Source organism: Puma concolor, chromosome D1 (assembly GCF_028749965.1).
Source record: "Puma concolor isolate L17-30 chromosome D1, mPumCon1.1.hap2, whole genome shotgun sequence".
NCBI lineage: Eukaryota > Metazoa > Chordata > Mammalia > Carnivora > Felidae > Puma > Puma concolor.
Window position 1 is genome coordinate 28,633,137 of NC_141676.1, and position 5,752 is coordinate 28,638,888.

Consider the following 5,752-nt stretch of genomic DNA (forward strand, 5'->3'; position numbering starts at 1 on the left):
TGTTTCAGGCATTCAACAGACCAGTTAGCTTTAGCCTGTCCCAGGCTGCATTAATGAATAAAAATACACGTTCAGTTAAAAAAAAAAAAAAAAGTGTGTGTGTGGGGGGGGTGGCCTGGGTAGCTCAGTCAGTTAAGTGTCCAACTTTGGCTCAGGTCATGATGTCTGGGTCCGTGAGTTCAAGCCCAGCTCTGTGCTGACAGCTCAGAACCTGAAGACTGCTTCAGATTCTGTGTCTCCCTCTCTCCCTTCCCCTCCCCTGCTTTCTCTCTCTCTCAAAAAAAGTAAACATTAAAAAAATACACGTTCAGGGTCACCTGCGTGGCTCAGTGTGCTGAGGGTCCAACTTCAGCTCAAGTTATGATCTCACCTTCACCGTTCATGAGTTCAGGCCCAGCATCGAGCTCTGTCCTTTCAGAATGAGCCTGCTTCGGATCCTCTGTTCCCCCCTCTCCTCCTGCCTGCACCTCCCGGACTCATTCTCTCTCTCCCCAAAATGGATAAACATTAAAAAAAAAAAAGTTCATCCTCATCGCTTGGGAGAGAAAAAGCTCATACTATTTTTGAAAACAAATCTTGACAAACACTAGTATTGGGTCTTTTGAAAAAGTCAGGTGACCTTGATGATTTTGATAATTTATATAACATTTCAAATAATTTTTACCAGTTTGTGCTTTATTTGTTTATCTCACCTGAGATGCTGTATTTCTTTTTCCTGACCTAACCACATTCTATGCACCCTGGAGGCCTAACTCAAATCCCACCATCTTCACTGGACAGATTGTACTCTGATGTGTTTCTTTTCTGACCACCAATGGCACTTACCAATTACGTTATTATTTAGTGCTCCCTCCCCCAGCTTGAACAGATCTTACCTAATTATTTAAGCACACACACATTGATTGCCTAACAAAATTGGAAAATTGTCAAGGGCAGAGAGCATTTTCTTTCTTTCTTTCTTTCTTTCTTTCTTTCTTTCTTTCTTTCTTTCTTTCTTTCTTTCTTTCTTTAAATTTACATCCAAGTTAGTTTGCATATAGTGCAATAATGATTTCAGGAGTAGATTCCAGTGATCCATCCCCTATGTATAACACCCATTGCTCATCCCAACAAGTGCCCTCCTTAATGCCCCTTACCCATTTAGCCCATCCCCCCATCCACAACCCCACCAGCAACCCTGTTTTGTTCTCTGTATTTGAGTCTCTTATGTTTTGTTCTCCTTCCTGTTTTTATATTATTTTTGCTTCCCTTCCCTTATGTTCATCTGTTTTGTATCTTAAATTCCACATATGAGTGAAGTCATATGATATTTGTCTTTCTCTGAGTGACTAATTCCACTTAGCAGTCAGAGAGCATATTTTAACCTTTCCGATTTCTTTTAGTATCTAGTGTTACGCATATAATAGATCTCTTAATTATCCTTATCAAAATACAGTCTTAAAAAAAATCAGCTTTGCAACATAAGTGTCCATCAATAGATGAGTGGATAGAGAGGATGTAATATATATATATATATATTTTTTTTTATATTATATATATTTATAAATATATATTTTAATGTATTATGTATTTAATATATATGCACACACAATGGGATATTACTCAGCCATAAGAAAGAATGCGATCCTGTCATTCATGGCAACATGGATGGAACTAGAGGGTATTATGCTAAGTTCAATAAGTCAGAGAAAGGCAAATGCCATATGATTTCACATATAGATAGAAAAAACAAAATAAAAAACCAAATTGAAATAACTTAAAAACAAAATAAATGAACAGACATACAAATAAATAAAATGTTTATTCATTTAGGCTATTACAAAGTCTTAAAAGCTTAAAGAGTAAATATACATGATGCTGAAAATATCCTCTTCTGTTACCTAGGAGGAACATTTTTTTTCACAGGTAGTTTGCATTATTTGGTTTAGATTAATGTCAGTTCAAATGAGTGCATTCAACAAGTTTGAATCCATCACTCATAATTTAGAAAAAAAATTTAGATTTGCATGTCCTTACAATGGCCTTTTTGACCCTGGGTCTATCAGGACTTTAAAGATACTCTAGGGGTGCCTGGCTGGCTCAGTTGGAAAAACATGCAACTCTTTGATCTCAGGATTGTGAGTTTGAGCCCCACATTGTGTGTAGAGATTGCATAGACAAACAAATTAATTAAATAAAATAAAGATACTTTAAAAATCGCAGTCTAGGGGCATGTTGCTGGCTGAGTCTGCAGAACATGCAACTCTTGATATTGGGATTGTAAGTTCAAGCCCCATGGTGAGCATAGAGCTTACTTAAAAAAAAAAAGAAAAAAAGAAAGAAAGAGAAGAAAAATAAACATCATAGTCTAAAATAAAAGTTTCAATAAAATATTCTGACAATGGTTTCTACCATTACACACTTTTAAAAAATGCACATAAGTGGGGTGCCTGGGTGGCTCAGTTGGTTAAGCATCCAACTTTGGCTCAGGTCATGATCTCTGGGTCCGTGAGCTCGAGCCCTGCGTCGGGCTCTGTGCTCACAGCTCAGAGTCTAGAGCCTGCCTTGGATTCTGTGTCCCCCTGCCTCTCTGCCCTTCCCCTGCTCTCACTCTGTGTGTGTCTCTCTCTCAGAAACAAACACTAAAAAAATTTTTTAATAAAAAATAAAAATTAAAAAAAAATGCAGATTCATGTCTTCCACCCCACTTTTTGATTTCTTGCTTCTGGGGTGGTGTCCCTGACAGTCTTCATCATTTTTTAACTATGGTAAAAATAGACAAATCATCATATTTAACATGTATCACTGATATGCAGAATGCAGAATGTCAGTGAACCACATTTTGAGAAATACTTCTCTAAAATCTCAAAGTTTCCTTTTCCCTGATAGGACATTTTTCATAGGTTAGAAGTTCCAAGACTGCAGGAATTTTTGTCTTTTCACTGCTATATCCTCAGTACTTAGTTCAGAACCTAGTTCATAATTAGCTCTTAACAATTTTTGTAAATGCCTGAAAAAAATAAAATATTTCAGATGCAGTATCAAGAAAAATATGTATAATTTTCTGTATACATAGTTTACTTGATATAATGGTATATCCTAAGCTTTCTGTTTTAAGAAGCATAAAAGTTTTAATGTAAACTTCTGTACAATTTTACTTGGAAAGTTAAATCATAGAAGATTGAGTACCAAATTGGTATTTTAAAAAAATTTTTAATGTTTATTTAGTTTTGACAGAGAGAGACAGAGCGTGAGTGGGGGAGGGGCAGAGAGAGAGGGAGACACAGAATCCCAAGCAGGCTCCAGGCTCTGAGCTGTCAGCACAGAGCCCAACGTGGGGCTCAAACCCATGGACCCCGAGATCATGACCTGAGCTGATGCCGGATGCCTAACCAGCTGAGCCACCCAGGAGCCCCTAAAATTAGTATTAGTAATGACTTGCCATTCATGTGATTTCAAATACAGGACTTTTAAACTTTTCTTATTAGTTGAAAGCTGTGGGTGCTATGGAAGAATTAGAATAAACTATGTTTATCATAAGTATTCTGTAGAAATATGTTATCCACAGTCCACCCACCCCCTTTGTTCTTTATGTTGACCATAAATCAACAATGGCCTTTCTCATGGAACAGTGAAATACACTAAATGGTTGTTTTATTTTTTGTTCTATACAAGTTTCAGTAAATTAAAAACTAATATGTATCATGACTAATATTTAGAATGTAATAATGCATGTAGCAAAGTGCTGTGACTATTTTGGGCAGATAAACTAACAAACAGAGATAAACTATGACCTCATAATTTTATTAAGGCCCCCAAATTTGGCTTAGATCAACCATTTTCTCTTTTACAAATGGTGTTTCTTTTTTTCCCCATAAAATGGACATAGCTTTATTTTTCTTCTGAAGCAATACATGCAAAGTCTAACACATTACCACTGGGTGTTTAAAGATACAAAACTTTTTAGATTCATAAGCATTTAATTCCTCTAATTAAAAAAGAATTCAAGGGGCACCTAGGTGGCTCAGTTGGTTAAGTGTCTGACTCTTGATTTTGGCTCAGGTCATGATCTCATGGTTCATGAGTTTGAGCCCCATGTTGGGCTCTGCGCTGACAGTGCAGAGCCTGCTTGAGATTCTCTCCCACTCTCTCTGCCCCTCCCACACACACTGTCTATCTCTCTCTCAAAATAAATACACTTAAAAAAAGTCAAGATACTGTTTATTACCCAAGAGTCAACATCAGTTAATAATAGCTTATGTCCCTCAAACTTCTTTTCAAATGATCTTTAAAATCCTAAAACTAAAATGGGTAAACATTTTCCAAAGCTCGAGTGCTTGGGTGGCTCAGTAGGTTAAGCACCCAACTCTTGATTTCGGCTCAGGTGTTGATTTCCTGGTTGGCAAGATCCAGCCCTGAGTTGGACTCTGTACTGACATCTCGGAGCTTGCTTAGGGTTCTCTCTCTCACTCTCTCTCTACTCCTCCTCCACTCGTTTTCTCTCTCTCTCTCAAAATAAATAAATAAAATTAAAAAAAAATTTTTTTCCGAAGTTAACTACCTCAAACTTCTTTTCAAATGATCTTTAAAATCCTGAAACTAAAATGGATAAGAACAACCTTTGCCAATAGCCATGAAACACAAAGCTTAGGGGATGCCTGGGTGGCTCAGTCGGTTGAGCATCCAACTTCAGCTCAGGTCATGATCTCACAGCTCATGGGTTCCAGCCCCACATCAGGCTCTGTGCTGACAGCTCGGAGCCTGGAGCCTGCTTCGCATTCTGTGTCTCCCTCTCTCTCTGCCCCTAACCCACTCGCATTCTGTCATTGTCTCTCTCAAAAATACATAAACATAAAAAAAACAAAACAAAAAAACACAAAGCTTAGTACTCCAACTATTCCTCTTGTCTCACTGGTTGCTATTCCTCTGTCTCCTTTCCTTTGATATCTACTTTCCTCTTCTCTCTGCCTACTAATGTTCAAGTGTCCCAGAGCTCAGTCCTTCGTCCCCTTCTCTATTATTCACTTCCCTGTCCAGTCTTGTGTTTTTAAAAACCTCTTGAAGACTTCCAAAATTGTATCTCTAAACACTTCATTAAAACTCCAGCCTCATTTATCTACTGCCAGCTCTCCATCTCCACTTGGATGTCCAGTACACATCCCAAACTTAACATGCCCCAAAACAAACTCCTGATCATCCCCCCTCTAAATCTGTTCCACACCAACTTTCTCCAGCTCAGTTCATGGCAGTGCCAGCTCTCTAGTAGCTTAGGCCAAAAATCTTGGGGTCATCCTTGACTTCTTTCTTCCACTCCCTATACCCAATTCATGAGAAAATCTGTTGGCTCCATATTTCAAATATATCCAGAATCTGACCACATCCCACTACCTCCCTTCCTACTACCCTGGCCTGAGTCACTACTGTCTTTTATCTGGACTGCTGCAGTAGCTTCCTTGTTGACCTTGCTTTTCTCTTTGTCCCCACCCTTTTCAGTCTTTTATCAAGGCTGCTTGAGTAGTCCTTAAAACATAAGTGACGTTATGCCACAGATTTCCTTTCTGCAAAGGCTACCTACGCTGTACCTTTCCCTCATTCCATTCCAGCTACACTAGCTTTCAAACCTGTTCCATGAACACACCCGGTACACTCCTACCTCTCGGCCTCTGTACGGCTGTTCAGTGTGCCTACAGGGCTCCTTGCCCGAATACAGACATGGTTACTTCTCTCAAATTCTCCACATTTTCGTTTAAATGTCACCTTCTCAACAAGGGTT